We start from the raw sequence: 23,831 nt of genomic DNA on the forward strand, positions 1-23,831 counted from the left end.
AAAATCCTTTTTGATGAAGTATATATAAAACTAAATTATGAGGATATGACCTTTATGTATCAACTGTTGGGTCATTAATTATCTCAAGCACTCTTTTGCTTTTTTGGTTTATTTTTTTAGGTTTTTGAAAGGCAATGAGGTTAAGTGACTTGCCCAAGACCACACAGCTAGGTAATAATTAAGTGTCTGAGGTCAGATTTGAACTCAGCTATTACTGACTCCAGGGCTGGTGCTCTATCCACTGCGCCAACTAGCTGCCCCTCTCAAGCACTCTTTATAAAATCCCAGAAATCTCCAATATTGTTAGCTCATGATCATTTTTTCAAGTCATAAAATCTCAACTTTTCAAATTATATAGCTGAATATTTCTCTAATATATCTCACCTGAAGACATAACTAATTCCTCACTATTAAAGTAAATTATAACCAAATTAATGAATCAGGGTACCTTTTGTACTTTTGTCATTGTTCTTACTCATGCAGAGATTACAAGCACATGAAAGTGTTAACTGAATGGTTGCCTGGTTTAGAAAGTTAAATATTTTTATGAAAAATATAAGCACATTTTAGTTTACTTCTGGCCACTAGTACCCTTAATAAATACATAGCATGCTATTTGAGATGATGAGGCATCTTACTTTGGCAATAAAACAATTAAAAGGATGCAAGATTCTAAATTTACTAATTGAATTTCCCTATTTAGGGTTTCCTTCCATGCTCCCCCTCCACCAATTCCACCAATTCTATCTTCCTCTCTTAACAAAGTGATGTCCATAAATTGTAGTTCCTAAAGTGTAAATCTGATTAGTCTTACTCATTTAACTCCAGTGATTTCCTATTACCTCTGGTATCAAATATAAAAACATCTGTTGAATATATAAAACCTTTTGCCATCTGACCTCTCCTACCTTTCTAGTCTTATTATACTTTCCTCCCCCTTCATGTACTTCATGATCCAGTAACACTGTTCCTCATTCAAAGCAATTCCATCTCCTAATGACATGCCCTTTTTACTGGGTTTCCCCACCATTTCTATAATGCTTTTCCTCTTGGCTTAAAATTCACCTTCTGTGGAAGGTCTTTCCTAGTCTATCCCTTCCCCCAACTGCTAGTGCCTTACCTCTGACCTTTAATTTTAATTATATATATATATATATATATATATATATATATATATAATTATTTGAAAATGATTTCTCCCAATAGAATCTGATTTCCCTGAGTGCAGAGGCTGTATCATTTTTTATTGCATTTTGTATCTATAATACAGGTACATTTTTCAATGTATATGGACAAATCAATGATAATACTAAAGAGCTCTCCATAGGATATACATCATCAATATGCTATATCAGTCCTGCACTAGAAGTTATAAAAAACCTGAGTTTACTTCTGGTTCTGCCACTTATATACTTTATGGCTTTGAACAATTCATCTACTTTCCCTTAATTTTGCTCCTCTTTTAAATCAGTGGTTTTTATGATCTTAGATTACTTCTAAGATCCATTCCAGAGTTCTTGTTCCATGATTTATAGCCTAAGACAAAATTTATCCAATTCTGTTCCATAGAACCCTGGTTTTGTAGAAGATTTGTAGAGGGTAATCTGTGAGTGATTTTTTCCTGTTTCAGATATTTTTCCACAAAAAAATATTAACTATGAAATTATGTTTCAAAATATTTATTACATGTAGCAATATTTCAGTAAGAAAAGACTTGGGCGGCTGGCTAGGTGGCACAGTGGATAGAGCACCGGCCCTGGAGTCAGGAGTCCCTGAGTTCAAATCCGGCCTCAGACACTTAATAATTACCCAGCTGTGTGGCCTTGGGCAAGCCACTTAACCTCATTGCCTTACAAAAAAAAAAGACTTAATTTTCCTCCTTTAAACCTCAAAATATCTTCCCCCTTTCCCATACCAGCTTATATAGGTTATGTCAATATATATCAAGGCCAAAATTATTCCATGGACAGATTACTTTGAGAAATTCTAACCTTCAAATCATTTCAGCTTCATTCTACCACATTCAGCAAGCATATGATGAAATTTATAGCACTTTTAGTTACTGTAGAGAGTATAAAAAAGGTACATAATGCATCTCCAGGATTTCTTGCCTTATGGAGATTATCAGTATGTACAAAAGTTGTCAGAAAAGGATCATGGAAAAGTTGAGAATGTGGTTATTCCTTGAACTGGTAGTCTTCAAAGAACAAAATAGTCAGGTAAGTCTTTCTTGGTGACATCTCCATATATCAGATTCAAGGTATTTTAAGAAAGTTAACAGATTTAACAAGTGATTAATAATTCAATCCATAAATGAACAAGAAAATATAAAGTCTAGGCTATCCTTTTGAAATTGTGCTGTGCTTTTAATGGTAACAGTCTGCTCCAAAAACAAGACTGTGTGTTTACACTTACAACCTTCTGTTGATATTGTTTAATTATGAATCATGAAATACCACAGTCTTCAAAGGATGAAGTTGAGAATCATCTAAAGGGAAATGGAAAGACCTGTAGTGGATATGAACATATTCTAGCATATTACAAATGTGGAACTACTCAAGAGAAATAGCATAAATGATGTCACCAAAAATGTATGACAAGGAAGAAAAATGAGCAAAAATGCCTATTAACTCCTGGAAAGTTCCCAATATATTGAATGGCAGTCCCAATACTAAATTTATAGGAACATATGGACAGTCATCACAGAGGAGGAAAAGGCATAGATGGATTACATTGTAGGAAGCAATGCTTACATTGATGGGATTTCCACTCCAGTGCAGTATTGAAAGAAACACTTTATAAACTAAAATTTGAATTTGGAGTCTTTCAAAATGATTAGATATTACCAAAGGCAGAGGGAGTGGGTATAAATGTGATTTAGAATACTATTTTGACTTCTGTTAAGCATAGCTGTTGATCAGAAATTTGTATGCCTTATTTTTGCAATTTATTGAAATATTTGCAATTTATTGAAATATTTGTGTGGAATAGCATATTTTAGTTTAATTTCTTTTCCCTAAAAGCAAAAATTAATCTTTATAATAACTCTGAGAAAGTACAAGTTCCTGAACTCTTATATTATGGACTTTATATGTTACTTAAGCCAGGCAGGTGGACTTGGACATTTTGCAAATGTTGTTAAACAAAAAGTAATCACATTGGGTTTTTTGGGATGCACTGTTCACCAGAAAATTAACTAACACTCTTCACTGGGTATTCTAGTTTGTTGAAGCTCTACTATTGCACCCTGACTGGTTAAAATAGAAATGTTTTTCACTATTGACTTTATCTTTTGGCTAGAATTCTTTCCCCACCACCACCACATTACACTATCTATGATCCTATACCACAGACCTAGAGAAGCAGAGTTTTTAGTCACAATGGAAAGAAAGTGTTTTGGCAGAGATGTATGAAGAAAACCAGTTGTCCCTGTTCTAAAAACTTGGTTCTGTCCAATGCTTTCAGTCATTTTCATCAAAACTGAGAGTCACTCAGGATTACACGGGGAAGAAAACATATGTTAAATGTTTTGGCTTTCCATGATGATATTTAAAATAAGATGGGGGGTGTGTTTTCATCATTAAATATTGAACAAAGCTTTCTACATGGTTTGTCAGAGAATCATAAGGCAGTGAGATAAAAATACTTTACTAGTGAAATTATAGTGTTTTTACTCAAGATATCAGTAAAGCAAGAAAAACCCAAAGCAGCAGAATGGGGCCAGATGGCATATTATATTTATGCAATCCCTAGGCAGGAAATTGTGCTTGATTAAGAAGATGCTGCCCTTGATTTCCATTCAGCAGTTTTGAAGTGAGTTTCAGAAAACTCATTCTGTTTTCATTCAGCCAAATTATCACTCATGCCATTGCCAAGCTCATAGGATGAGAATGTGAAGCTTTCATGATAGGGAAGTCTCAAATACAAAAAAAAAAAAAATTGGAGCCTGACCATTTGTTAATGCTGTCTGAAATGCATTGCAATGCTTAATTCCATTGTTGTAGGGTTTGGGGTTTTAGGATCCTTTTTTTTTATTCTGGTAACCAAGCATGGAAGAAAAGCCCTACACCAAAGTGTCTAGCTAAGGCTTTGCAAGATGCGGACTAGAGCTGCAAAAGAAAGAGGTTTTAAGAGTTCAGCACCCCAGGGGGCTAATGTGTATAAAGCTACTGCTCAAAAGGACCATAGTTTAATCCTTGGGGCTGCCAGTCAGGATAATGATTAAAAATCACCCATCCAGAGAATTACTTCTGGATGTTGATATGCCAGGGTGGGGGACAGAGAAAAAGGGAGGGTTTGTATTTGGAGGGGTGATGTTTTAGCACTTGATTTTCAAAGAGGGAGGGGGATTTTGGCTGTCTGTGTCAAAGAACAAAGGCTCTCTCTGTAAATGCCCCACTATCCCAGCCCTAATTCCACATCCATCTCCTCATTCCTCAGGAGTGTGCTGTTCCACTATCCAAATTTTAAGTAAAGACTAAGTTTGTGAAACTAAATATTAGGACTAGTTCATGGGAGGGTTTTGCCATTGTTTTAAGAAGAATTTTTGAACTGAAATGGACATTTTAGCCAGGCATTTTATAAAATCTGGTTTAAACCTTTTTTTTTCAATTAGCCCTTAGCTTGAATATCTTAAACCTAAAATACTCTCAACCTATCCTAAACCAGTTTATGTTTTGATGAAAACCATTCTTTGATAGAATATCAGTTATCTAGAAAAACTAAAAAAGCAAAAATAAACAAAAGCTATTGTTTAATTTAGATGTATGTTGAATGATCTCCCAATATGCTTATTCTCACATTTCTTAGGAAGTCTTTATTATTTATTGAGAGTAAATACAACCCTATTTTTAAATTATCTTGGATGAATAATGCCTCAGGCATTAAACTACTTCCAGAACTAAACATTTAAGTATTAGAGAGAACTAAATGTATTCTTCTTCCCTCTCTCCCTCATAACTTTCAATTATAAAATCTACTATATTGGGGGCAAATCATACAGATGTTTTATCTTTTCCATTGTTAATAATCAGGATTTTGATGACTGAAGGGCATAAGTCCCTTAAGCTATCTACATCAACAATTGACATGTGAATCTGCTTCTCTGAATTCGCTGTAAGAAAAAGAAAGTCTTGTAAATTTGGAATATTTTAACTTTGGGATGGAAGCAGACTGCAGGTTGTGATGTACTGGGTCCAAACACACACATGTACACAGTTCTTTGAAACAGACTTGTATGTTTATCAACTAAAAAAGAATAGGATTCATACTGTTTTACTTTGATGAAATTTTGGCTTATAAACAAATATGACAATTGGCAAGAAACTTATCTTTGATGTAAAAATTCTAACAAATATCATTTGCATATATGAATATTCATTAGAAGCATATGTCTGTATACACATATTATTTACTCCAAATCCAATGATCTTTCTACTATACTTGACTCCAACCAGTTATATTCAATATTTTATGTTTTCATTCTTTCATAAATAAGACTTCCAAACATCAATGGTAAGATCTATGAGGCACTGGAGACTTCCATTTTTAATCAGTCTTTTTTCTCCCATAACCCTGAGAAGTGGATTCACTTAATTGTAACTTGAACCACAGCCTTCCCCTCCCTAAATCCCCTCTATAGTCCATAGCTCCACTTCCTCCAATTTCCTTCCTGAGAATTCTACTTCCAGTGAAAGGAGAGCCAGGTGGATGGAAGCCAGGTGGGTCTGATTTTCTAAACCAGTTCTGTGACTGTTCTAATGTCTATATTCATTTCCTTCATGCTTCTCTCTTTAACCCTAACATGTAAAAGTGATTATTTTAAATTCTTGGTTAACATCTTAGGATCAAATAGTAAGTCAGGAAACTCTAAGTGCTCTCTCTCTCTCTCTCTCTCTCTCTCTCTCTCTCTCTCTCTCCCTCCCTCCCTCCCTCCCTCCCCTCTCCTCTTTCCATGTGTGTTTGTTGTCCCTCTCTCTTTCGATTTTCATTGCTAAAATAATTCCAATCTATGTAAAGAGAGCACTGTTCTCCAATAAGCTATCATATTTTTCTTGACAGTAGAAATAATGAGTTACATTTAAATATTATTTAAAATGAAGTTCCAACACAAGGAGAATTTATGGAAGATACTTTCGTAGATTAAGCATTAATCTTGTAATAAAGTCTTAGGTGAATTTTAAAAGTGTTTCATAAGTTTCTGCTTATTTATTTAAAAGAATAAACTCAACTATGAAGAAGGCTTTCAGGGTCATCAAGTTCATTTGCAAAGGAATCATTGTAGAATAAATTATTCCATTAAAGAAAGTATGTAGATAACTTCTAATAGAAGTTAGTCCTTAAAACTAAAATAATAGTCAGTTGATCATTCAGTTGAGACTATACTCCATTTTTAGATAGAATGTGTGAATACTTAAATGACTGACATCAATGAGTGTCATTCCAAGAAGATGATGTTTATTTGATTCATTGAGGAAAAGGACACTCTGTTGCTTCTTTGTTTGTTCTGCCATATTAGCTGATGGGGAGAATTCTGTTATTACTCTTCAATGAACTCCCCTGGCTACCATTAATCTTCATTCAGTCAATAAGGATTTTTTAATGTATCTACTATGTAGCATTGTGTTAAGAACTGAGGATATAAAAAATAGCAAAAGATAATACTTGCTTTCAGGAACCTCATAGTCTGATGAGAAACATGAAAACATTTATGTACAAACAAGCTATATACAGGATACTTTGGATATTATCAATTGAGCAAAAGTACTGGAATCAAGGAAGAATGGGGTTTTATTTGGGACTTGAAGGAAACTTCAAATAATTGGATGGTTATTGCAGCCAGTCTACCATTTAATAAACTCTATGTCTATGGTATTGTTGAAAGAACTAACGTGTTAAGAAGCATTAGCATATTTTATGAACTCCATTGTAAAAGTAGCTTAGCAGAAGTCTTTTTCATACAGGCATTCAGGATCTCAGAAGTCTACAGAATAGAAGCACATGACAGAAGATGGAAGAAATGTTGAATTAACAGGGGCCTTCTGAAGAGACCTGGACAATAAAAATAATAATGGGATGAGAAAAAAAGGAAGCAGAGAATCTATGTTTTAATGCTTCAGCTTTTTGCCAGGAACTTGTTAGTAAGCACTTCACAAATATCTCATTTCATTTTCACAACAGTCCTGGTAAAAGATGCTTCAATTATTAATAGTGTACAATTGGGTAGACTGAGACAAGGGTGAAGTGATTTGCTTAGGGTGTTTGAGACCAAATTTAAACTGAAATCTCCCTGACTCCAGACACAAACTCTATCCCTTGTACCACCCAAATGTTGATGAAGCAGATAATAACCTCTATATATACTTCAATGAATGGTATTTATGAGTTATTGGGGTTGAAAACAATTAGACACCCTATGAGAAGTCTTCCTGTCATAAGCCTTTCCAACCTTAAATAGACCAATAATAAATATTGCTAAGTATATACTCATTGCCTTTCCAGCTTGATAGGACCTGACCTGCTGGAAACTGTTCTCTGTTGGAAATATTCTTGAAGAATTCAAGGATATATCTTCTATGATGAAGGGCTGGAAAAGTATAGAAATAGAAAACTGAAATTCATATATTCATATGACAGATTATCAAGGGAGAGGAGATATGAAGTGTGTCTAGAAAGAAAGATGGTAAAATATGAAGGAAACATTGAGTGAATAATTTAAGTTGAAAGAAAAAATGTTATAAAAACAGAAAACTCAGAATTTCAAGTTTTTCAATTTAATAAGTGAGTGCTGTGTTTGCTATAAGTAAAACTAGGTTATCTCAGATAACACCCTACAAAACAAATTTAATTAAATTGCAAGATAATTACTTATGTATTCATATATATATATATATATATATATATATATATATACAGACATATGCACAAATCATATATAAAATGATCTCCATATACTTAGTATACTAATAATGGATGATGATGACATTTGTCCTTTGTCAAAAAAGACCATAACTTGACATGTATGTGAATTGGATTTGAGTGAGGGGAGAATGTTCTAAGTCATCAGCCTTACTTTCTTCTCCAGAGTCATCTGGATCCAATGGTCAAATTTAAATCGGGACAACTGGAGATGGTCCTGGATGTGAGGCAATCAGGATTAAGTGACTTTCCCAAGGTCACATAGGTAGTAAGTGTCAAGTATCTGAGGCCAGATTTGAGCTCAGGTCTTCCTGATTCCAGGACCAATGCCCTTGGTTCAGGGGAAGAAGCCACAGTTCAAATTATGCCTCAGACACTGCCTGTGCAAACCTTGTAATAGCTGGATAGAACTTGACAAAACTAGCCTCTATCTGCATTAGTTAGATCCTGTTGATGGTGTGAATTAGATTACAAAAGGATCAGATAATTCATTTGACAGTTCTTGGTATCTTAACATTTTTTAAAAAGTAAGTGGAGGGAGCAGATAGATGGTGCAGTGGATAGAGCACTGGCCTTGAACTCAGGAGGACCTGAGTTCAAATTCGACCTCAGACAAGTACTAGCTGTGTGACCTTGGGCAAGTCACTTAACCCCACTGCTTTGCCAAAAAAAGCTATGAATGAAAAGACAGTTTTAATTAATACAAACAAAAACTCCTCAAATATTAAATTGTTACAGGTTTGTGACATGCTTGATTAAATATAAAATCTTCCTATTTTGTCAAGTAATAAAGCCAAAGGGAGGTAAAGAAGCTGCTTAAACAGTAACTCAGACTGAAGTTAGAGTAATTTAGTCTAATCTTGTTTCATTTGTGTAATTTAGTTATACAAACTGCTATTTTTTTCAGATGAACATAATGAAATATTACTACCCCCAACTGAAAGACTTATTATTGACTTGAAAAGTATGGACCTATTGAGATTATCCTGACTTAGATACAAATATTTCTTCCTGAATGTCACAGAGAAGCATCATGGCTCCTTTTCTGTGCAGATGCATATTTACCATGCTAGTCTCCATATTCTGTTTTTCTATGTAAGTACTGGCATTCTTTCTGCTACCAGTGTTCCCATCATTCTCTTCTTTCATGTGGCCAAACCAGAATTTGATGCTTTACAATAACAATTTAGAACAAAAGAATGACTCCTCTTTCTAGGGCCTAAAAACAAAACAAAAAAAAAAATGGAAAACTTCAGTCACTGAGTGCAGAGCTCCAATGATCACAGAGGAATTTTAAAAGCATGCCCTTTCTGATAGTTAACCAAGAGTTGGAGGCAGGGAGTTGATTTTTTCCATTTTTTCATGATCATAAGTAGTCTGAGTGTATTGTAAGCTAGGGGAGTCGGTGCCTGACTTTGAAGTCAAGAATGAAACTTTCTTTTGAGAAAGAAAAATAAAATATTGGATAGTGTGGTTCACAATCTATTTGTGCTATGGAGTCATGCACCATGTAGTGTAATTGTTACTGTGGTGAGGCAAAAGAATCCTATGCATTTTGGTGCCGAGTTGAGGTCGTATTAGTCTCCAGAGGACATCAGTCAAAAAAAACCAAAAAACAAAAAATATTTACCATCAATAGCTTGTATTGAGCCAAGGTCTCCCAGTGTACAAGGAAAGGAGAGGAAAGGAAAGAAAAAGTCCATCAGTTTTGAAAGTCCTTTCCTTTATCTGTCCTTTTGAGTTATATTTAATAGGAAAGTAGGAAATTCTAAGTATACCAAGTCTCCTCCTGGAGTGCTGAGATTTGAGCTCATCAAACATGTAACCATATGTTTTTAGCTCAGTGAATATGAATTGTTTTTGTCTTTTTCCCAATTTGCAGATATAATTTTTCAGATACATTCATGTTCCTACATAGGAGAGAAATTAGATGAATTTCTATATTGTCTGAGCAGCAATACAAGATGAGAATGGATAGTATCACATAGCATCAAGTTGTATAAATATTGATAAAGAAAAACCATGTTTCAGTCCTGTGAATCTATTACTTGGAGGAAAATTTATTTGGTGAAATGGGGTGGGAAAGTCAGGGCAAAACAGTTGCTAACACCTTCAAGCCTTCAAATGATTTAGTGGGAATCTGTATAGGATCATAGATTTAGAGTTGAAAAGATAATCCAGTTAGAATTCTCCCACCTCCATTTTACAGTTCTCTAGTCAGTCAAATCTGATGTGATTGTGATTGTCTGCTAATGGTTCTAAGACAGACAATGGAGGGAGAAAATGAAAGAAAAAGGAATAAACATATTAAGCGCCTACTATATGCCAGTGATTGTAATGCTTTGCACATATTAACCTCATTCACTTCTCAAGATTTTGTGAAGTAGATGCTATTATTGTCTCCATTTGAAGAAACTGAGGCCCACAGAAGCTATATTGTCTAAATCTCAACTACTTCAACTTCAATTTAATGGAAATATTTTTTAACAGGAAATAGATCTATATATCATTGTAACCTTCATTAAGACCAAACTGAAACTTTATTCCTCAAATAAGTTTTACAGGTATTGAGGTGAGAAATATTTTGAGGTTTTCCAAAATTATTAATTATTGTATATGAGCTAACAGATTATGATGACCAGAAATGTATTTGATAAAATATCTATACACTCATGGACAGTTAGGATAGAGTGTTGGACCTGGAGTCAGAAAGACTATACTAACTGTGACCCTGGGCAAGCCAATTAACCCTGTTTGCCCCAATTTCTTAATTTGTAAAATGAACTTGAGAAGGAAATGGATACTCCAGTATCTTTTCCAAGAAAACCCCAAGTGGGGTCACGAAGAGTTAGACATGGCTGAAACAACTGAACTACAACAACTACAACTATACACTCATAAATAGGAGGTAGGGTAATGTTTTTATTTTATGGTGGAATGTTTCCAGTCTCATTTTCTCATTGCAATGCCAAATTGCCTATCCACTTAGTCTGGAATGCCCAGTAAATGTATTGGCAATTTAAATAGCTCATAACAAAAATAATGCTTTGTGATCCCTTGATGAAAGGTACTTCATAATTACTACATGTTGATCTATACCTCTTTTTACTTCCATTGTTTTTAAGGAAGTTTTACATATGGGAAATTAATCACTCCATTTGTTTGTTGCTAGAGGAATGAAATGCAAGCTCACATGTAGGCCAAGGAGCCAAGGAAATGTATGTTTTCATCTTGATGTCTTAACATCTGAAGTGTGTTTCGCTGGGCAGTGTTGCAATGGCATGAAAGAAAGCATTGCAACACGAAATCCAGAGAACACAAGGAAGCAATTCTTTCCTGCTGTTTCCACTTTAACAAGAATTTTTTTTAACACCTTTGTTGGAGTCCAAATGTCTGGTGCCTACATTGAATCACCCAGGTTTATGCTGAGCTTTCTTTTAAAGCACTTTCCTGGTGATTAGATTGGTTGTAATTTCTTCTCTTGCATAGATATAACCTACATCCATGAAAAAACTGCAGTTTGTACCAGATCTCTGTATTTCATAAATGTGCTACAGTATTCATTCCCTCTTGGGGAAAAAAGATAAACATTTTTTTCTTAAGATTATTTCTTTTCTCAGCTCCTCGCAAGACACTCTAAGGTCTCAACTTTATGATATTTGTATTTTTTTGATATTTGATATTTGTATATATTTTTTGATATTTGATATTCGTATGTTTTTAATATGGTCCAGCAAGATGATTCAGAACTTGACTTGAGTTTTGTAAAGGGGGTGGGGGATCAGCAAATGAATTCACTGCTATATTATCTTTATTAGGTAGACAATTTTCTCCTCTGAAGTTGAGTATTAGTGCGACTACTGAGACTTTTAAATGACTTTATTCCAAAATTTGATTCAAATGTGAACTTTTAGAAAGAATGAGAGAGAGAGTGAGAGAGACAGAGAGAGACAAGGATAGGCAGTGAGAGACAGACAGACATAGACAGAGACAGGAGCGGGGAGAATGGGAGAGAGACAGAGAGGGAAGGAGAAGGGAGAAGGAGAGAGAGAGAGAGAGAGAGAGAGAGAGAGAGAGAGAGAGAGAGAGAGAGAGAGAGAGAGAGAGAGAGAGATTATATGAATGAGAATGAATGAATGAATCCCCAAAGGAGCAACCAAAGCATATCTAAGGTAGCATTCATTTTCATTTGCCCTGAATGACCCCTAATGGGCAAGCAGGGAAAGTGTTCCTCTGTTCAACTTAGGGAGCAGCTTTTGTCAGCTCCGGTCATTCTCCTGTTACAGGCATAGGGACACTCTTGCTCATTACTTAGCTCCAGTTTAATTACACAGCAGACTGAGCTCCTGTTCTTCAAATACAAGGTGGCAGAGTTCAAAGTCCCTCTTACCAGTCATCATTGCTGGAAAAGTGAGGGATGCTCTGCTAAAGTTCCTGACCCATATCGTTTTTCCCCCTTACTCAGTTTTGGTTGAAGGTTGAGAGAAAAAGAAGATAATCCACAGCAGGGGTCAGTGGAAAAGGCAATGGGAATGCTGAAGGATTTTTAATTCTTAAACTCTGGCAGAGGTGATTAGGTGGAGCTGGCTTTCCTGGAATTGTAGGGCAGATTTTCCTGTTGTGTTTCAGTGTTGACTGTCTCACAGTTACAGACACAGGACTGCCCCAGGATTACTGGGATCACAGGCGCTACTACCATCTGGTGCTTTTGGCCTGTCAGTATCTTTTGAGTGGGTCTCCGTGGTCTCTCTACAGCAATGTTTCATCAAAAAGAACCAGGTCGAAATCCATCGGTGCGTATTTGAGTTGGTATTTTTGTAAGTCTTTAAATGTTAAAACTAAAATACCTAAAGAAGACAGCATTTAAAATTGTTCTGTTGTTTTGCTCAGTCTTGTAATGGAACAGACTATCTTTCTGAAGGCTATTATAACAAGTTTCCTTTGCTTTTTGACAGATCTAGTACAATGGAGCTATTTCTCAAGGAAATGATATTATATTTTTTACACTTCCAGATGTATAATTTTTGCTTGTCCTAAAAGAACATAAAATGAACCCCCATAGGGTTAGGTTGTTTAATTGTTTTAGAGTCATACTTTAAGATTAAAAAACACCCTACAATATGTGACCTTACTTCCATTTTTCCTAAATGATAAAGTTGTGTTTGTATCCCCCAAATATATCTTCTTTACTTTGAAATTGCTCTTTATGTTAAATCTTCATTCATTGTTAATTCAAATTACGTAGTTAGCAGGTTTGTGATGCTTTTGAATGGCATGCTAGAGTTGTTATAAAAGGGCAAATATTTTATGCACAATGTGTTTGAGGTGTTAGAAAAAGAGTTCTCTAATCTGTTACTTCAATTTGCACATCTTTGCCAAATGAGTATTTTATGAAATTAGATATCGCATGTCTTTAAATTTATTATATTCCATTTTGAATTGTGCAGTCTAAAATTTCAACTAAACAATTCTTAGACTGCAAATGAAGTGATGGATTATATGAGGTAATTATTACCTAATTATCATATATATACATATATATGTATATATATCTATATATATATATATCTATATATATATATCTATATATATATATCTATATATATATATATTTCCCTGAAATGTGATTTTACTGGTATAGGAAAAGCTTGTTGCTTTCCTAACAATGCTGATTGCACCTTTTCTTAATGTTAGGCTATAGCCTCATATTACTTATTGCCTGGAATGCTAAAAAGATTCTATGACTTGACTAGAGTCACATAGCCATTATGTGTTAACTTGGGGCTTGAACCAAGTCTGGATCTCTGCTCTCTTCCCCATCTCCAATGCTGCTTCTCTAAAGCATTCTTTAAATCCTGGGCAATTAGAACTATTTAGCTTCTAATCATTCTATTTGTTAGTTACAGTTATCAGTTTTGAAAATGAATCCCTAAACTTTAGATACATTGTGGAAATTTTCTTAAAAATAATTTTGTCAGCCATCAGCTAAATCTTAAAATTAGCTGATAATTATTTCAAAATTTATGTTGTAATGACTTGTTAAAAGTTGAAGTTGAACCATAAATAAAATGGCATAGTTCATGACTTTTTTCTCACATTTTTAATTTCTATAGAGTAAATTATTTCTATTTATTTAATGACAAACTTTATTGACTATTTTTGGATTTGTCCAGAAAATAAATCTGCCTGTAGCATCAATCTCCTAAATAAATGATATTAAACTCCAGCAAATTGACACTTCTTTCCACTTTCCTCTTTAGTCCTTTCCACTTTCCTCTTTAGTTCAATATTTACTGGTTTATATACTCCCCATTAGGTAGGAGTAATAATACCCTCTAAGCTGGTATTTTGGGTATTGTTCAGTCCGTGGTTTAATCCAAGGCTAAATACTGCACCACAGAAGACAAAATAGATATTCTTTGTTTTTTTTAAAAAAAGAATAATCTGTAGATAATTCATAATAGATGCAACTTAACGTTTTGAGAGGGGTGTGTTTGTGTGTGTGTGTGTGTGTGTGTGTGTGTGTGTGTGTGTGTGTATGTTTAATTGAATTTCTATTTCACTTTTTCCCCACTTTGGATGCAGGGTAGAGGCACAGATGTCTTTATGAGGTGAGATAGTGAGCAGATGCCATCTCATATCTTTGACCTTGACTGTAAATAGTTAGCCCACAGCTTTCTAAGCCTCTTCCCTACCAACCCCATCTCTTTTGCTAGAGGAAGAGAAATCAAGAGTTCTCTCTATTCCCTGAGAGATGAATTTTTGTTAAACCAGGATGGGAAGGGAATTCCAAAGACCATGGGTTGGCTAAGAGTGACAGCCATACTTTCTCTAATGTGTATAGTTATACTACAGGAAATTGAAGCAACAATACTTATTTTATTAGTACATTAGCACTCAGTTATCCATCCTAATGAAGAATACAGTTGGATGAATAATATAGATTTGTATTTAATCCAGTGATCTAATTGTGTAACACTTACCACTTTTTTGCTATCCTTAGTTATATTTTGATGGAACTAATACTTAAATCTCCCCCCTCCCCTATTTGTTTTGAAACATATGGTGGTTAAAATGTAAAAGTGGGAGGCTTAGGAGTAAGCTAAGCAGTTAGGGAACCTTCCTAGGATTAGCTATAGATAATTTTAATACATGTTAATGATTAATGATAATCAGCAATATTTACTAAGTGTTTTACAGTAACAAAACTTTTCATGCATTATCTTATTTTGAACTTTTCAATAATATTGTATGAATGTTTTCATCCCAACTTTATGGATAAGGAAAGATCCTGGAGTTTATACAATTTGCCTTTGTCTGTCTTCAAATTCAATGCCTTTTGAACACCTGCCATTTTGCTCAATTTTGCTGTGATATCTAAAGTTTGGGAAAATTAACTAATGGTGGGATAGTTGAAAAGGCACTAGAGTTTAGAAGACTGGTTTTAAAGTTCTGATTCTTATAAATTTTGTATGGCCATAGATAAATTGGTTAACTTCTACCATCAGTTCTTCCAGCTGTTAATTCCTGCACTATCTACATCAGGGTTGTGAGGAAAACATATTGTAAAATGTCTGTATGTCAATGTGAATTATTAGTAGACACTAAAAAATTAAAATTATGGATGGGTAGAAATGAGTATATAAGTGGAGAGCAGGAGGAGGTAAGAGTTCTGTGACTTGAAGGAAGATTGTATTGATAGTTTACATGATCTCAGGTAGTCAAAACTCACTGACTATTTCAGGTGTTCACTATAGTTGTGATATTTCTTATCCTTGGCCTCTTGTTCAAGACAACCTTTCTCTGAACTTGACCTGATGAATAATTGGGAGAGATTCCTCTAATCTTTGCTTTTTAGAATAAGGCACAACCCCTAAAGAATATCTGGTTCAATCTATTTATTTTACAAGTGAGGAAACTGACTTAGGTATAATAACTTGACCTGAGGTCAAAATTCCATAAATGTTTAAATGTCTACTTTGTATTAGATACTGAATACAGTTTGTAGCCAAAGCTAGAATTGCTTTCAACTACACTACATAGGCCTCCTAACTTGATCCAGCTTATATCTCATTCCAGGGTCATAAAGCTTTAGACATGTATATAAGATGAGAGATGAAGACAATAAGTAATTCCAAAATTTTTAGAATGAACTGCTGAGGCAGACTGTGAAACTGCCTTGCAAGGACTATCAAATGTTAAATCTGAAAGATTATCTAGTACAACCCTCTCATTTTCCATTTGAGGAAACTGAAACCCAGTGTAAGTAAGATGGCTTACTTGAGGTTGTTAGATTTGATAGCAGAGCCCACCCAGGTGTCCCTGGGACAGTGTCCTTGAAAGCTTCCAGTTTGGCTCTTTTTTTTAGGGTTTTTTTTGGCAAGACAATGGGGTTAAGTGGCTTGCCCAAGGCCACACAGCTAGATAATTATTAAGTGTCTGAGGCTGGATTTGAACTCAGGTACTCCTGACTCCAGGGCTGGTGCTCTCTATCCACTTCGCCACCAAGCTGCCCCCAGTTTGACTCTTTTAAATGAACTGAGTCTTCAAAGCAAACTGTCTTCATAAATTCCTTTTTTTAATTGAAATATTAGAATTACAATTTGTATTGGCATCACATAGGGCATCACTGCTCAGTGACTAAAGAACCAGACATAGAATACTTTGGTTCAAGTCTCAACTCTTGACACATTCTGTTTTTGGGAGTCTGGGCAAATTGTAACCTTTCAGTAATGCAGGCATCTCTCTCAATGTCGGAATTGCAGAGAGTGTGCTGACCTGTTTGTTTTGTGACATTTTCTCACCTGAGATTTTTCTCTACTAAGGAAAACCACTGGCTAAACTCCATTAGGGTTATCTGTAGGAAACAGGTAGATGTCCTATGAATAAGATAGATACCATTCATCTGGAACAGTTTAGGCACACTTCTCCCTAGAGGCAAATGAGAATGGTGCTTGGGGTAGGGGCAGAGATTCTTTGAATGCTATTGTTCTATGTTTTTTTTAATCCAGTATTTGGCCAAACATTACCTCATGTTGGATCCTAGTTGACAGTACCAATTACAAGTAATCTTACAGCATGCTCTTTTTCATCTTTTGTCTTTAGTACTTTTTACTTCCTTATGAATAGAACTGTCTTGGGATAAATGTTAGATGTGTTATGGAAGAGTTATGTCTCAGTTTGTCAAATTTCAAGCCATTTTTCAAATATTCTGTCAGGAGGATTTTTTTTTAACATATCATACTTTATATGTCAAGAGGTTGGTTAGGTTCAGTTTCCAAGCAATTTAACTTATGTGAGTAGTTTAACACACAGTGCTTTGTATCCAATAGATGCTCAATAAATGGCATCTCAACTCCCTTCATATCCATTTTTTCTTAGAAATGAATAGCTGTTTGCTAGGTTCTGATGATTGCTTTGTGAATAATGTAAAGACTTTTGCTTCAGAAGTCAAGATACCTGGCATCTCATCCTAATCTTGACATCTATTTGACCTTGGACAAATCACTTAAACTCTGTGAGACTCAATTTCTTCATTTGTATAATGGAACTTTTGAACTACATGAACTGTGCTCCACTTCCCATAGTAAAAGCAGACAATTTCAGTTTCCCAAAATCTCACATCAGTAATATCACTACTAAGTATTTTTGCTGGTTTATTTTGATGAGTTTATTTATTTACTTTTTCCTCACTAGTATGTTGAACAAGAGTGTGGAAAAATGATTGTAAAGTCTGGAAGGTCTAGAGAATACAAGCCTTAATCAAAAGTCTGTGTTATCATTTTAATTCTTTAGGAAAATGGCTTTAAAATGACTGTGTTCTTTGTGTCTATGGTCTGTGCAAGACAACAATAAAACAAAAACAAATAAAAAAGCCTTCCACTTAATGGAGGAATTCTTAACTTTTATGATTTCAAGGAGCCCTTTGGCAGTCCAGTGAGGTCTCAAGAATAATGTTTTTAAAATGAATAAAGTAAAATACAAGGAATTACAAAGGAAACTAAAGTTTAGTGAAAATAAAGATGAATCCCCCCCTTGGGGATCTATAGTTTTTAGGTTAAGAATATAGTATATCTTATAACAGAAATAGTATAGTTCAATATATCATAGGATATAGACATAGTGTATCTTAAAAAGTCATTAAAAATGATAATGAAATTTGCATATCCTGTGGGATAACTGAATATAATAAAATTGGAAAGAACCATTAGAATTTAATTTCCTTTTATCAAATCTTAAACTCTGTATAATCACTAGATTAGAGCATTAAATTCTTTTCTAAATTACTAGTGTAATTGTATTAATACTTAAACTGTTTCTCAGGAAAGTGAATTACTCTCATTACATGACTTGAAGCTGAGCTAAGAGAACAGTTGTCTCAGAGAATCTGGAATGATAATGAAAGAAAAGATAGTGGCATACCCACGTCAGAATAATCTTTCTAAAATATGGCTTCATCACTTCACTCTGCTCAAGAAAATAAAACCAATCCCTCTTTCTTAAATGCATTAAACCCAAATGCCTGAGGCTAGAATTTAGAATCCTTCAACAAAATATCCATTACCATTGCCTAGATTAAACTTTCCAGTGGAGTTGAACTGGTCTCTTAACCATTCCTCACCTCTTCAACTCATGTTATCTTCTTTTCTCTTAATCTGGATCCTATATTTCATTTAGTGTCCAACAAAAGATTTATTTCTTTTAGGAAATCTTTCCTTAAAAATCTTTTTTCAGAAATTAAACAAAGAAGAATCCTATTCCACACCCAACAAGTCATAGTTATTATAGTAGAAGGAACATTAAAGATGGTTTTTGTCTAAACTTTTCATTTTATAGATGAGGAAAGCTCCTGGGGAGGTGAATTATTTGCTCAGATATTGCATCCATATTAAAGAAACTTGGACTAGAGTCAAGCCCAGATTGTGTACTTTTAGACAGATATGTTCACTATCAAACCAAATGAATAATTGAGCATCTGATACATTTAAGACATTGTGTTAGGTACCTAAAGATGATTTTTCTCAATGATATTCATTTCTTATTTTCATTCTATATGTTACTGTAATAAATTTGTCTGTATATTACCTTAAAATAATTCTCATGTTATTTTTTTAATTGTTATTTATAACCAATTAATTGCAATTCCTGTTTTCCTGAGGCCAGAAATTATTCTCCACTTTCTTTGTGTTCTCTAATATCAACAATCATAATCCACTCTAAGGTTTTTAGTAAATTCATGAATAAATGAATGAACCTATACTCAAGATGCAAGAAGAAATCCCAAACATATATTATCCCCTTAGCTTATGACCAAGGATATATTTCTTTTTATAAAATCATGAAGTATTATTGCTGGTAGCAGCTTTAGTGAACACCCTGCTTACTCCCTCACCCCTTTTATAAATGAACTGAAGACCAGAGAAGTAAAATCACTTGCCCAGAGGTACAAAGTTTATGGGTGAATGAATTAATAAACAAATAAAAAGCATTTTTAAGCATTTACTACTTACCAAATACTATATCCCAAGCTAAGTACTGGGATAGAAAAAAATAGCTCTTCTTACATTTCAGACCTTCCTTCTAAATAGTATTTTTTAAATGAACTCATAGACATCCCTGTATACATAACAAATGTACAAGTATATCACTAAGCTTGTTAAAGTAAACTCTGTGAGCAATTTCATAATACTGAGTTGAGGTATGTATTGAGATTTCTTGAATCCTCTTTAAAAATGAAGAATAGGGTACATAAATTAACCTAAGATCTTTGTGCCCATTCATAAAAATGTGAAGTAGAGAACTTCCTGACAATGATATGCAGGTGTAATTTCCTCCCATTGTAGTGCGGACTAAGAATCCTATTTTCCTCTTGGAAGCACAGAAAATAACTTCCCAGAGTTTAAATAAAGAGGAAAATAACACCCTATTACATGTGTTTTGTTTCTGAAGGGAAAGCATTTTTGCATGGGAAAACTTTAGGAATTAGCACCTTAAAATTTTGTTGCCTGAAAATTTCATACTCAGAGAAAACAGTAAAATTGTGTATGTATTTGTCCCTGAATCTTAAATTATTTTAAAATTAACAGAAAACTCAAATAGCTAAAAGATTTTTAATACAAATAGTGAGAATCTGCAATATTTTCTGTGCTTCCACAAAATCTGGTTTGTATTAATGAGTAATCAGCAGAACTGTAACTGATAGAAGGATTCAGTGAGTTTTAGGGGCAAAAGTTTAGGGGCAGCTAGGTGGTGCAGTGGATAGAGGACCTGCCCTGGAGTCAGGAGTACCTGAGTTCAAATACGGCCTCAGACACCTAGGTGTGTGGCCTTGGGCAAGCCACTCAACCCCATTTGCTTGGCACAAAAAAAGTTTTTAAAAAACCATCAACCAACATCAGTTTCAGATATCTGAGTGTTTGGTGATATGTAAAGTTCAAAAATTCAAAAAAAAAGACCTACTATTTGCAAGGTATAATTCAAACAGCTGATTCTTTTCACTTTTCATTCAGATAACTTGACTTTCTAAAAAAGTCATTTGTATGCCATTCTTCCTTGAATACAAAGTTGGCAGGGAAAACATCTCCCTTACCTATCCCTTTCTGGTGCTTTTGGCTTTCTACTTGCTTCAGAGGGAAATATAGATGGAAGAGGATTTGTAATCTAGCAGAAAAAAAGCACTAGAGTTCAAAAATCAGACCAATTTAAGTTCTGACATTTATTAGTATGATCCTGGGTGGGTGGGGGGAGTCATTTAATTCTCTAATCTTCAATTTCTTCATCTGTAAAATAAGGGAAATAATCACCCTTACTGTGATAGGGTGATTCTGAGCACAGTAACTGAAAATCTTATAGTACAATATAAATGAGTTATTTTTTATGAACATACAGACATCTTTCCAGTCATTTTTTTTCAGTCATGCCTAACTCTTTGTGACCCTATTTAGGGTTTTTCTTGGCAGAGATCCTGGAGAGCTTTGTCATTTCTTTCTCCATCTCATTTTAAAGATGAGAAGACTGAGGCAAACAAGCTTAAATGATTTGCCCAAGGTCATGTATCTACTGAGTGTCTGAGGCTAGATTTGAATTCAAAGAGATGAATTCAGGAAGAGGACTAGCACCCTATCTGTTATACCACTTGGCTGTCCCACAAATATCTCATAAAATTCAGTGTAAAGATAAAGTTATTCTTTCTATACACAATGAATATTTTTAGTTTGAGAAAATGATAGTTTTGTTGTATTCTGCTCTGCTAAGACCACATCTGGAGAATTGTATTTAGTTCTTGATGATATATTTCAGAAGCATATCAGTAAGTTGTAGCACACCCATATCAGGTTATTGTAATTATTTGTCCTTTGTTGGAAGAGGATCATTGGATCACTGACATCAGAAAGGTGATGTCTTGACTTACACATAAGTTGGATTTAAGCAAGTCAGAGTTGTAAAGTCATAAGCCTCATTCTCCCCTCTAGGGTCACGGAGGTCCAGTGTAAAGACTGGTCAAGATGACTGATCCCCAGATGCAGTGGGAGATACTGGTCTTTTTAGTTTTTTTTCCCCCAGGTCTCAGTTTGTCTAAGGAAATACCTATTCAGTAATTTCATGTCAGATAATCTGCAGAGTGACCAGCATTGAATAATTTCATATGAAGACAAATTGCAGAACAGTGAATCTTTTGGTAAGAGAACAAAAGACCTGGGGGAACATGAAAGCTGTCATCAAGTATTAAAATTTTGTACTTTGGAAGCAGGATTAGACTTATTCTCACATAATGCCTCAGAGAACTAAGAGTAATGGGTAGAAGTTGAAGGTTAACCTGAGGTTTATGCACTTTTCAAAAATTGTTTTATTTCAATGTAATTGCTTTCCTTTGCAATCATATATTTTATTTTATACATACATATATATATATATATATATTTTAAAACATTGTTCTGAAGAAGAGGTTCATAGGTTCATAGGCTTCATCAGAAAGTCAGAGGTTCCTCTCTGTCTCTGTGACTCTGTCTCATACACACATACACACACACACACGATCTGATCTCTGTCTCTCAGAAACACACAAACACACATGCACAAAGAATTAAGAGCCTCTGATTAAAACTTCCTAATCATAAAAGCTTTCCACAATCGGATTGCCTTTCAAGCAAAGCCTGAATGACCCCTTTGCAGGAATGTTATCTACATAACTCTCTTCATAATGGATGAGAAAAGATGCTCTTTGAGGTCTTTCTGATTCTGAAATTCTGTTTCCATACCTGATTTAAAACTTCCCTGCTTTAAAGACTTGACTTTATATCATAAGTGGTGGGGTGGGATCTGAGATGTTATGTTTATTTTCTAAGAGTTGACTGAAAAAAATTTTCCAAAAGAACAGGATGGAAAGGGACTTGGAAGGAGAGAGTTCAACTCTTTTCACCTTGCTATAATATTATAACTGATATAAAACAAAAGACTGAGTTTATATTCCAGGAATTGGCTTTAATTTTCATCAGTCATAGAACATAGTTGATATATTTGATGGATAGTTATAGTTTAGTGCATGGCAGGATGATCACTAATTTTTTTTTCGCAAGAGCACCATATGGTTAATTCCAAGTTTTGCTATTTGAGAATGGGTCACTGCCTTAGAGAAATTGCTAATTTTGCAAACAAATGGAAGGGTGAATACAAAAAAGCATATTGTCTGAATTGCTAAACATAGCTTTGGATCAAAAGTTTTGCTGGCCTTCCCATAAAGCCAACCTGAATAAACCATAGCGGGTGATTTGAACCTTGTGTCCATTTTGTGAACTGTACCATTCTCTTACAGACGGCAGTGGGCTGTATATAACATTCCTGTCACTGTTACTGCTGCCCCATTAATTGTAGTGCAACAGAGAGGTTTTAAAGAGATCTGGTTCCCAAGCTTGCTAATGAGCATAAGGCTCTCTTCTCCCTTAATGAACCAAGATTGGTGTGTGGATTTTTTTTCTCCTCTTCCTTTTTACACGGGGTGAGTGGTGGGGAAAGGAGGGAGGGCGGCAAGGGTTCACACAACCAAACAACGACTTAACAGTGAATGCAGTGTGCAGCTGTGCCATCTGAAGCTGTCCTAAACTGGGGATGATTGTACTGGGGAAGTACAGCCCTGTGAGTATGGGGCTGAATCTTTGCTTCTGCTCCACTGGCCTGTCTGCTTGAGACAATGACAAGCTCTTGATGGGAGAGCTTTAAGAAAGGAGAGCTCTGGGCAAACCAACTTGCCTTCAGCAATCACATCTTGTAATTCGCACAGGCAGGAAGGTATCAAGTGCTATTTTGGTTTTGAGGGAAGGTGAATACTTTCACATAAGCACAGTGGCATACTTTCTATCTTCAAATCACAGATCCTTTGAATACCAAGTTTTCTGATCAGCTAAGGCCAGTTTAAAAAAATAACAGATTTTTGACTGATCTTCCTTTCATCTTCTATTTATGAGAGTTGAGGAACTAGGGGAACAAACTGTGAAAAATGTTTCTTTTTCTCAGTGATCATTTTGAAACTTGATGTAGTTTATTCAGGTCAAATATTTGGAATGTTGGCATTGCCAACTGTAACTTTGATCACTAGCATGTCTGTGTCTGTGTGCTTTAAGGAAAGTATCTTTCCATTCAATTCAGCTACTTCTGCTGCACTATTGAATAAGATATCATTAAAACTTATATTACTAATATGAATATTCATGAAGGATAAATATAAACATAAAGGTTTTTGAAACTATATATTTTATATATATATACATATGTATATATGTATATATATATATATGTATATATATATATATATATGTATATATATATATATATATAAATTGGCTCATTTCTCCAGTTTTTCTAAATTTGAATCAAAGTATTAAAGTAGTTCAGTTAAGGTACTTATTATTTGAATAAGT

General features: G+C 34.6%; 1 protein-coding gene across 5 annotated transcripts in view; it reads left to right on the forward strand.

The window, feature by feature from the left end:
- Window positions 1–23,831, forward strand: part of MID1 (midline 1) — a 447,000-nt gene that overhangs the window by 271,940 nt on the left and 151,229 nt on the right. The window contains exon 1 of one of the 5 annotated variants that reach the window (XM_074192470.1): window positions 7,913–12,710. The exons of the other annotated variants lie outside the window; for them this stretch is intronic. The gene's annotated coding sequence lies outside the window, so the exon portion shown is untranslated. Of the gene's footprint in view, window positions 1–7,912; window positions 12,711–23,831 lie in introns of those variants that run through there. 5 annotated transcript variants of the gene reach the window in all.

Source organism: Macrotis lagotis, chromosome 6 (assembly GCF_037893015.1).
Source record: "Macrotis lagotis isolate mMagLag1 chromosome 6, bilby.v1.9.chrom.fasta, whole genome shotgun sequence".
Classification (NCBI taxonomy): domain Eukaryota; kingdom Metazoa; phylum Chordata; class Mammalia; order Peramelemorphia; family Peramelidae; genus Macrotis; species Macrotis lagotis.